Source organism: Gavialis gangeticus, unplaced genomic scaffold (assembly GCF_001723915.1).
Source record: "Gavialis gangeticus isolate Ggan-Ray unplaced genomic scaffold, GavGan_comp1, whole genome shotgun sequence".
In the NCBI taxonomy this organism is placed as follows: Eukaryota; Metazoa; Chordata; order Crocodylia; family Gavialidae; genus Gavialis; species Gavialis gangeticus.
The window spans coordinates 11,533,611-11,545,007 of NW_017729022.1; the positions used below are offsets into that span (position 1 = coordinate 11,533,611).

The 11,397-nt window shown below is 47.7% G+C and overlaps 1 long non-coding RNA gene across 1 annotated transcript in view; it reads left to right on the forward strand.

Annotated features, from left to right (window-relative positions):
* Nucleotides 1-3,421: 3,421 nt before the first annotated feature.
* LOC109297001 overlaps nucleotides 3,422-11,397 on the forward strand; it is an 18,375-nt gene continuing 10,399 nt past the window's right edge. Inside the window, exons 1-2 of the long non-coding RNA XR_002097137.1 lie at nucleotides 3,422-3,454; nucleotides 11,062-11,064. This is a non-coding gene — a long non-coding RNA (uncharacterized LOC109297001). The remainder of the gene's footprint in view (nucleotides 3,455-11,061; nucleotides 11,065-11,397) is intronic.

Genomic DNA, 11,397 nt, shown 5'->3' on the forward strand with positions numbered 1-11,397 from the left:
ACCATATTCCAGACGTGGCCTCACCAGTACTGAATAGAGGGGAATAATCACTCCCCTTGACCAGCTGGCAACACACCTACCAATGCAGCCCAATGTTTTTAGCTTTCTTGGCAATACTGTTGGCTCATATTCAGCTTTTTGTCCACTGTAAACCCAAGATCTTTTTCTGCAGAGCACGAAAAAATGCATGGGATTGTTCCGTCCTAAGTGCAGGACTTTGCACTTGTCCTTATTGAACCTCTTGAGATTTCTTTTGGTCCGCTCCAATTTGTCTAGGTCACTATGAATCCTCACCCTACCCTTCAATATATCTACTACTTTCCCCAGCTTGGTGTCATCTGCAAACTTGTTGATAGTGCACTTTATGTAATCTTTCAGGTCGTTGATGAAGATACTGAAAAAAACTGGCCCCAGGACTGACCCCTGGGGCACTCCACTTGATACTGGCTGCCAACTAGACACTGAACCTATGGTTATTATCCTCTGAGCCCTATGATCCTGCCAGTTTTCTATCCACCTTACAGTCCATGCATCCAGCCTGTGCTTCCTTAGCTTGCCTGTACAAATGTTATGGGAGACTGTACCAAAAGCCTTGCTAAAATCAAGTTATACCACATCCACTGGTCTCCTTGAATCCACAGAGCTAGTCACCTCATCATAGAAAGCAATCAGATTGGTCAGGCATGACTTGCCCTTGATGAATCCATGCCAACTTCCTAATCACTTTCTTCTCCTCCACATGCTTAGAAATGGATTCCTTGACAATCTGCTCCATGATTTTTCCAGGGACTGAGGTGAGGCTGACCAGTCTGTAGTTCCTTGGATCCTCCTTTTTCCCTTTCTTAAATATGGACACTATGTTTGCCCTTTTCAGTCATCTGGGACTTCTCCCGACTGCCATGAGTTTTTAGAGATGATGGCCAGTAGCTCTGCAACCACCCTCAGTACCCTTGAGTGCATCCCATCCAGCCCCATGGACCTGCATATGTCCAGCTTTTCTAAATAGTCCCTAACCTGTTCTTTCACCACTGTCGGCTGCTCATCTCCTCCCCAAACTGTGCTGCCAGGTTCAGTAATCTGAGAGTGGACCTTGCCTGTGAAGACTGAAGTGAAAACAGGATTGAGAACTTCAGCTTTTTTTGAATCCTGCATCACTAGGCTGCCTCCCCATTCAGTAAGGGACCCATACTTTCCCTGATCTTCCTCTGGTTACTTGCTGCATGCCTGAGCAATGCTTTTATATTCCTCCCTAGTTCTTTGTCCATGTTTGCACTCCTTATAAGCTTTCTTTTTCTGATTTAGTTTACTGATGAGTTCTCTGCTAAACTAAGCTGGTTTTCTGCCATTCTTGATAGTCTTCCTGCACATAGGGATGGTTTGTTCCAGCACTTTCAGTAAGCCAGCTTACTGAAGTACAGCCAGCTCTCCTGGACTCCTCTCCCTTAGACCGGCTTGCCAGGGAATCCTGCTCATAAGTTCCCTAAGCAAGTCCAAGTCTGCTTTTCTGAAACCCAGGGTCCTTACTCTGGTGCTCTCCATCCTTCCTTTCCTCAGGATCCCAAACTCAGTCAACTTGTGGTCACTGCTGCCCACGTTGCCATCCACTATTACATTCCCCACCAATTCTTCCCTGCTTGTGAGCAGCAGGTCAAGAAAAGCACAGCCCCTAGTTGGCTGATCCAGCACTTGCACCAGGATGTTGTCCCCAACATTCTCCAAAAACTTCCTGGATTGCCTGTGCACTGCTGCATTGCCCTCCCAGCAGATGTCAGGGTGATTGAAGCCCCCCATGAGAACCAAGGCTTGTCATCAGGGAAACTTCCACTAGCTGTTTAAAGAAAGCTTAATCCACCACTTCCTCCTGGTCTAGTGGTCTATAGAAGACCCCCACTACAACATCACCCTTGTTGCTTTCTCCTCTGACCCTAATCCAGAGACTTTCAACAGGCCTATCTCTAGGTTCATACTTGTGCTCTAAGCAATCATATGGCTCTTTTATATGAAGTGCAACTCCTCCTCTTCTCCCCTGCCTGTCCTTCCTAGACTCATAGATTATAAGGTCGGAAAGGACCTCAGAAGATTATTGGGTCCAGCCCCCTGCACCAAGCTGGAAAGATAACTAGGGGTCAGGTGACCCCAGCAAGGTGACTGTCTAGTCTCCTCTTGAAGATTTCCAGGGTTGGTGATTGCATCATCTCTACAGGGAGCTTATTCCACAGTCTGGACAACCTGACTGTGAAGAAGTTTTTCCTAATGTTGAGCCTGAATTGATCTTCCAGGAGTTTGTGGTCATTACTCGTGGCTTTCCCCTCAGGTGCCCGGTGAACAGTTGCTCACAGAGCCTTTGACGTACTCCCATAGTGTAGCGGTAAGCTGCTACTAGGTCCCCTCTCAGTTGTCTTTTCCTCAGGTGGAAGAGTTCCAGATCCCTCACCCTTTCCTCATATGGCTTGCCTTTTAAGACTCTGATCATACAGGTGGCTCTTCTTTGGATTCTCTTAAGCTTGTCCATGTCCTTGTTAAAGTGTGGGGCCCAGAACTGGATGCAGTACTCCAGCTGCAGTCTACCCAGTGCTGAGTAGAGCAGGAGAATCACCTCCTTGGTTTTGCTGGAGATGCATCGATTGATGTATGCCAGAGTATTATTTGCCCTATTGGCTACAGCATCACACTGATGGCTCATATTCATATGTAGTCTATTACTGCCCCCAGGTCCCTTTCATTCATGGTGCTAGTCAATTTGGTGCTGCCAAGCCTGTAGGTGCATTGGGGTTGCTTGTCCCGAGGTGCCGTACCTTATATTTCTCAATATTGAACTTCAAGCCTGTCTAGGTCATCCTTTATCTTCCTGAACAGTTTATACCCATCTATGACAGTAGGACTTATGTTATAGCCAGTGTGCTTATGTTTGTGTTGGAGTTGTTACTGGTGTTTTTGGTTTGAGATTACAAAGGGTTGGCAGAGGTCCTAGTAGTACCTCAGGGCATGCAGGTGTTTGAATCCCACTATGGGCCTAGGACATCATTGCTCAGGATGGGGTGGAGAGCAGAACCAGGGGCAGGAGGCCCTGAGACACTGAATCAAGGGCTGAGGCCAAGAAAGCCTGATCCAAATCAATAGGCCAGGGCTGAAGGCTTGCAGCAACAGAAAAGAGGAAGAGGAAGCTGAAAGGACCATGGCCCCAACAAGGGAGTAATAGTGCATTTACATCTGTGAGGCATAGGCAAGATGTAAGGAGCAGTTGGAGCCATGCAATAAGCCCCTAAACCAAATAGGTGCCTTGAAGCACATACTGGCTGGAAGGACCCAACTATGGAAAGTCAAGCTCAGCAGGGTATAAAAGGAGATTCCCTGAGTGACCAGGAAGCAGGGCAGGCAGTTTGCTGGTCAGTTAGCAGTCAGTTTTCCACCTCCACTCCCTCTTTTTGAAGGGAGGGCCTTTCAGCTTGGGGGAGTGAGGCTGGATCATTAGGGCTTGCCATTCAGTTGCCCTAGGAGCTTACAGTTACAGCTGCAGCTTCTTCCTTGTTGCCTAGCAAGACTCTGCTCTATTGTCTGCAGCAGCCTGCTCACTCTGAGCAGTGTTTCCTTAACCCACTGCAGGTGCTCTTCTTTCTTTAATGGGCAGCTCCCTGCCTAGGTCACAAGGCTTCCTCAATGACTAGCCCCTTGCAGCTATCTTCCATTTAGCTGCCAGGGCTCTACCTGCAGCAAGTTTTCCCTTAACATAACAGGAGCATTAGCCTTCCTGTTACAGATCTGTTCACCTGTTGATGTTTAGTCCCAATATCCATTTCTTAAATAGCAATAAATAAATAAAATTACACACCATTTTGTGAGCCTTTTAAATGGCATAGAACAATGAAAACAGACCTCAAATGTGTATCTGAATAAATTTGTCATCCAAGTCCTCCCACACCAGTAAAGGGAGCAACTCATGGGGTCTAGCATACTGATACAGGCTGACTCTACTACCAACCTGATTTGGAAGAGAGGGTCAGGAGAAGGTGTGACCATCTGCAGACATTTAAAATTAAACTGGACAGATTATCCATTAATATCTTGCAGCAGTAGGAAAATAAAATAGGAGTACAGATAAAGGTAACAACTGTATCTGTAATCAGTGACTGTTACAATGCAGCTGCTACATCACCATGCAATACAAATGTAGCAAAAAACATTTTAACTGTTTCATTCAGTGTTTAAGCTATAATGATTTGTCTCTGTATTACTATAGAATACATAGAGAACAGACCAGCTGTGTGAAACGTAAGGCCCAGGGGCCATATCCAGCCCACAGAACCATTCTGTCTAGCCCACCAGTAGACTGGTGGGCTACTGGAAGTTAGAGGGTATATCCTGCTATAGAATTGGGGGGTCCTGGACCCCAATGGACATGGCCATCAGCAGCAGACCCCCAGATCCATGCTGCTGCCCAAACACAGACCTGGACTACCACCTGAACACAGACCTGTGCTGCTGCCCCCTCCTGGACCCATGCTGCCATCCAAATGCAGCCCCACTTTGCTGCCTGTATGTAGCTCTACTGTAGTTCCTGTTTGCCCCATGGATCTAACCCAAGAAGGGCACCCACAGTCTGGATCCAGCCTAGCATGAGTTTGACACTCTTGATGTAGATATAGTAGTTACATGATAACAGGTGAGCTCCCCAGCAGGGTCTCCCCTTTTAAAATGGTTAAAATATTATATCTGACCAAATCCTTAAAGACCTACCGGGAGAGGCTTTTGCCATGTGCACTAATTTTGATTCTATTGCATGATCACTCAAAGATCATTCAGCTCCACCTCAAATTTGCATCCAAGAGAATGAAAGAAAACAATAGGCTGAAGTGTGACTGATACAGAATGGACAGTGTACGAGGCAAAGAATGGTGCATGGAATAAGAGAAGGAAAACTGGAGAGTTTGGCAAATCAAGTAACCTGAATGTGCTGGCAGGGCAAGTCCAGTTAGCCAAATATAAGTGACATAATAGGAAATGAAGACAAGGAGAGAAAAGCAAAAAGTAAGGAAAGCAGTAGTGTATACAAAACCAATGTAAGGGACTTGTCCAGAGGTCCCTGATCTCTTGATAAAACAGGCAATTCCTGGCTTTTTATTTCACTCCCTGCACTGCCTAGTAGGCAGAGCACAGTGGCAGGGTAATTTGTGTCTGAGATGGAGCACCTTTGGTGCTCTGTCAGTCTAAGGGCTGGGAGCAGGCAGCTGGCAGGTGCAGGCCAGCCCTGATGAGGCAGCCATTTTAGACCCTGGTTCTCTGGGCTGAGGCAGCAGTTTGCTGCAAGCAGCCAAAGGAGCAACACCCAGCTGAGCTACTGCTCATGGAACACTTTGGTGATAAGGGAAGAACTATGGGGATGGCAGGAGGTTCCTACAGACCCAGTGGAGTCCTGATCCCCAGGAAGAAGGTTTCAGACTAGTTAGAACAAGGGCCAGCCTAGGCATGGGGCTAACAGTGGTAGGTCTACAAGGGGGCCAGGCAAACCCCTGGAGTAGAAGAGGGCTCTCTGGTGGGACTCAGGAGGGACTCATCTCTGGAGTATGGGGGTCAGCAGCTGCTAGGTCAGCAGCTGCTAGGTTGACTCTCTGATCCCTTGCACTGGTCAGTGCAAGAGGGCCAGGGCCAAAGGGCAATTAAGCCCAATGCAAGGGGCAGGCCAGGGCCACTGTGAGCTATTTGGCCCCCTGACTGGCCTAGAGGTGGGGCCACAGCCTGTAAGGGATGAAGGTCCTTTCAATGGGAGGGACATCACAGCTGAAGAGGGTAAGGGTCAGCCAGCATGTAGGCTGTTATAAGATTGGAATGGGGCCAGAGTGAGAGCTGGACCCAATGAGAGTGAAAGCCAAAGGACAGCATATAGGAGCCCCAGTGAAGGAACTAGACCAAGGCAGGTAGGCCTGATTGGCCTTGGTAAGACCTAAAAATGTACCCTGCTGGGAAAGTGTGGTCTGGTGGGGCTGTCTGTGGCATGACAGTCCCCCAGAAAAGCTAGGCTAGTTACCTCCCCAGTGAAAGGTGGGTAGGGGCACCTGATAGCCCCAGCCCCCACCATCTGGTAGGTCATTAAGACCAGAGAGTAGCAGGGCCAGGCATGCCTATGGGAGAGACACCTGAGCCCATGGAGGTGTAAGACCCCAGTGGTAGTGGGGCTGGGCACTCCTATGGAGAGGCACCTGAATCAATGGGGGTGTAATACTCAGAGGCCCCAGCATAGGGGTGGAGTGTGAGCCCCAGTGAGTGAGGCAGAGTAGTTACCCTAGTGAGGGAGTGCAGCGTTGACACCCCAGGAATGGGGCAGTTAGGCCCAGGTAAGTCTTCAGACACCTGAAGCCACAAGGGCAAGTAATTGACCCTAATAAGAGGGTGCAAATCAGGAGATGAGGAGTTACCCGGCAAGGGGCTTGATTCAGAACTCCAACAAGGGCCAGGTGAATTGGCTGGTCACTACTCAGATGAGGGTTGTGGGACAGGCCCAAAAGGCTGCACCAGGGCCAGTCAAGCAGTGTGAGCAGGCAAGCCTGATGGCCTACAGGAGCCACTCAAGGGAACAGGGAAGGTTGAATGTGGTTCTGTGTGGGGCAGCGAGTAAGAGGCCCAGTGAGAATGGGTGGAGTGCTAGAGGTCTGATGAGAGTGGATTGTGTGAATGAGGCCCGTTGGAGTGGAATGATAGGATAAATGTTTGAGGCCTTGCAAAGAACTGAATTTGCCCGGCCTCAACCCAGAGCAAATAGCAACTCAAGGAATGCATCTGCGAGGCATGGGACATGAGAAGGGAAGGCTGGAGTCATGAACAAACCCCTAGGCATTGGGGTCTTATATGGGCAGCCTCCTGCTTATTCTAACACCAGTTTACTTTACATCAAAGGCGTGGCAGGACAAACCAGACAGGCTGCCCTAGACAGGCGGGCAGGCCAGTACTGTGACCAGCCCTGGGAGATTGCCCCTTGTCACAGTGTCACTTAACTCTAATGTGGTTTATCTATTTCTCCAAAGGGGAAGTTCAAGCCTTGTTTGGATTTATGCTGGACTTCTCTCCCCCTGTCTCCCTACACTGATCCAGTTGTACATGGGTACTTAGTCATTTGAACTAGGGAAAAAAGTATTTGCAATGTGGTTGCAATGCTAGCCACATACTGATTCTCACATGACTGGTCACAGAAGCTAATGTACCAAATGAAGGCAACAGGCCACTAGGATGGCATAGATGTTTAGCTGGCAGAGTGTTTTAAAAGAAGTATTTAAGAAACGTTTTATGGAAATGGGGATGATCTATAATAATATATTAACACTGTATGTAACTTGGTTATTGAGAGAATTATTGTATGGCTACCTTGAGTTATTGGAAGGTTTACTCTATATTGCATATGCTGATTTAGTTCAATAGCAGAGAGAGTAGAAAACAAGCAGTAATGTGATACAATGGCTTCCGACAAGCAACTGCCTGCTAAACCCATAAGACATAGTTATCATACTTATTTTGTGTCTCCAGCCAGATACAGACCATGAGGCTCCTTGCATGAAATCCAACCCAGGGCATGGACTGGTTCCAGCATAGGGCATGAAGCAGCAACAGTGGCTTAAGCGTGGGCGGGGGGGAGCAGAGCTGGTGGCTGAAGAGGTAAAGCCACAGTGGTGGCAATATGCAAAAGAGCCAGAGGGTGACTGGGGTTGTATCAGCCCTTATTGGCCCATCTTCTGCCACTTGCCATGTCCATTGGGGCCCAAGAGCCCCAGATTAAATGATAGGCCACACACTTCTTGCCATGCCTTCCCCACTTTCAGTTGCCCACCGGTAGCCTGACAGGCTGGGTACAATGGATCTGCGGGCAGGATCTGAACCATATGTTTGACACCCATCCCATAAGAGATCATTAAGAAGTTGTGCTTAAGCCTGAAGATCTTACTTCAAGGACTTGTTTTGCTACTGCTTGAAATGAATAGACCATAAACAGTTAAACACCTTCCAACTACAGATGAGATGGTTGTCAGGGCACTGGTCACAAAATCACCTATTTTGTATTCTGCAGCAAATGGGCCTCCTTAAGCTTCCAGAGGCATAGAATCATAGAAATATAGACCCAGAGGGGACCTGTAAGATCATCAAGTCCAGCCCCCTACTGTGGTCATGAAGTTATTGGGCTCAGATGAGCTCAAGGAGGTGCCTGTCTAGCCTCATCTTGAACACTTCCAAGGAGGGTGACTGCTGCACTTCTGCTGGGAGTGTGTTCAAGATTCTGGAGACCCTTACAGAGAAAATTTTTTTCCTTATGTCCAAACTGAATTTACCCTCTATTAGTTTATGCCAATTGGTCCTCGTCTTCCCTTGAGGTGCACTCCTGATTAGTTGCTGTCTTAGTTCTTGATGCTCTACCTTGACATACTTGTAAGCAGCTATCAAGTCATCTCTCAGCCTTCTCTTCCTCAGGCTGAACAGTTCCAGTTCTTGGAGTCTCTCCTCATAGTTCCTACCTCCCATGCCCTTAACCAAACGGGTGGCCTTTCTTTGTACCCTCTCAAGCTTATCCACATCTTTCTTGAAGTGTGGTGCCCAGAACTGGAAACAGTACTCCAGCTGAGGCCTAATCAATGCCAAATAGAGAGGGAGGAGTACCTCCCTGGATCTACTGGCCACACATTGGTGGATGGACACCAGAGTTTTATTTGCCCTTCTGGCAGCCTAGTCACACTATTGGCTCATATTAATCATCCAGTCAATCTTGACCCCCAGGTCTCGTTCAGATACTGTGCCAGCCAGTGGACTACCATGCATTGTGTAGTAGAGGTGAGGGTTCTTTCTACCCAGGTGAAGGACCTTGCACTTCTCCCTGTTAAACCTCATAGGGTTTTGTTCCACTGATAGATCCAGTCTGACAACGTCATCCTGGGTCTTTCCTCAATCTTCTGGTGTTCCTGCATTTCCCCACAACCTGGTATCATCCACAAATGTAATCACTGAGCTTTGCACCCCCTCATCTAAGTCGGTAATGAATATATTGCATAGCACAGGTCCAAGCACCTATTCCTGGGGGATACCACTGGAGATGGCCCTCCAGGATAAGGCCATCTCATCAACTACCACTCTCTGGTAGCAGCCTCTAAACCAGTTGTCCACCCACCTCACTGTAGACTGGTCCAGCCCAGTACTCTTTAGCTTGTTAGAGAGAATCCTGTGGGAGACAGTCAAAGGCTTTACTGAAATCTAAGTAGGTGACATCAACCTTGTGTTCCTGGTCCAGATGATTATTTACCTGGTTGTAGAAGGACACAAGGTTTGTTAGGTATGATCTACCCTTGACAAAGTCATGCTGGTTGCTTTTTAGCACCCCATCCATTACCAGCTTCTAGTTGATAGCCTCCTTAACCAACTTTTCAAAGATTTTACCCAGGACCAATGTCAGACTGACCGGTCTGTAGTTTGTAGGATCATCCCTCTTCCCTTTCTTAAAGATGGGCAACACATTGGTCCTCTTCCAGTCATGTGGGACCACTCCTGAGTTCCACGACTCTTCAAACAGCTAGGCCAGTGGTGCTGTTATAGGTTTAGCCAGTTCTTTCAGGACTCTCAGGTGCAGGTCATCTGGCCCAGCAGATTTAAAAATGTCCAAGCATTGTAAGAAGATCCCTCACCTGTTCTGGGATGATTTCATGTAGGCTGTTACCTTCCCCCTGTTCCTTGGGCCTTTGGTCAGATGAACAGCCCCCACTGGATTTCAGGAATACTGAAGCAAAGTATGTATTTCGGAGTTTTGCCTTCTCATGGGCATCAACTGTGGATTGCCCTTGGGTATTCAGCAGGGGTCCCACAATGAAGCCCAATATTTTTTTGCTCCATATATATCTGCAGAAGGACTTTTTTTTGTCTTTTATACTGCTTGCCAGTTTGATCTCCATGCCTGCCTTAGATTTCTGTATTCGTATCTGCAGGCGATATAGGTGTATTTCTCCCTGGTTGCTGAGCCATTCCTCCACTGCACATATGCTTCTTTTTTTCTTTTTCAATGGATCCCTAATATCCCTGGTGAGCCAAGCAGGTCTCCTGACTCTTTTCCCACTTTTTGCCTGTGTGGGGATGGCCTGGTTTTGAGCCATGAGAATTACCTCCTTAAGGAAGCACCATCATTCCTGCACTCCCAAATCATCCAACTGCTGGTTACAGAGGACCTCTCCAATGAGCCTCTTGAGTTTGCCAAAATCTGCCTTCTTCAAATTTAGGACTTCTGTTCTGGTCACTAACTTTCCAGTCTTACGGTGGATGGTGAACCTTATCAAGTCGTAGTCACTGTTGCCCAGAGTACCACCAATCCTCATCAGGTCCCCCTCTACTGGTCTCCCTTGTAGCCTGACCCAGAGGGTCTCAAGGGACTCTTTCCTGCTGTCAAAAGTGACCTGCAGAGAGGGGTACCGCCCTTTCACGTAGAGCCACACTCCTCCCTTCTTCCAAACCTGATCCTTCCTATAAAGCCTGTAACCCTCAATATGCACTGTCCAGTCATAAGTATCATACCACCAGGTCTCTGTCAGCCCAATCAAGTTGAATCCCTCATAAGCCAGAAGGAGTGCCAGTTTCTCCTGGTTATTTCTGGTGTTCCCATAAAGGCATCTGAGCCCTCCCCTAGTCACCTCAGATTTTCTGTCATGTTGTCTCTGCCTCAAGATGTCAGTACCCATCTGGACATCCACTGTTTGAATGCCCTCCTGTGTGTCATTGTGGTTAGTGGATTCTGCTTCAGCAGAAGAACCTTCTCCCCAGCCCCCGTACATACCTAATTTAAAGCCCTTCTCAACAAGTCAACAACAAGCATGACAAAGCTAAGGTAAGATACATAAACGTATGGACCTTTTATTATTTAAAAATTATTTCTCTCTTATGGTCTTACTGTTGAGATTAAGCAGTACTGTTATTTAATAAGGTTGCTTCTGTTATTTTACTAGACAAGTAGTCACAGCTCCCAAAGGAAAATTTCATGGATTTCATAGACATTAGGGCTGGAAGGGACCTCAGAAGGTCATTGAGTCCAGACCCCCACCCAAAGGGCAGGAAGTCAGCTGGGATCATAGGATCCCAGCAAGATAAGTATCCAATTTGCTCTTGAAGGTGTTCAATGTAGTTGCGTGAACCACCTCTGATGGCAGGCTATTCCAGACCTTGGGGGCTCAGACAGTAAAGAAATTCTTCCTCATGTCCAGCCTGAAACGGTCTTGCAGCAGTTTATAACCGTTCAACCTTGTCATCCCCTGGGGCACTCTGGTGCATCCCCTGGGGCACTCTGGGCATTTCCCCAGTTACCAGTGGTCACCACTGATAAACTTATAGATGGCCATCAGATCGCCACTGATCCTGCACTTTTCCAGGCTAAAGAGCCCCATGGCTCTC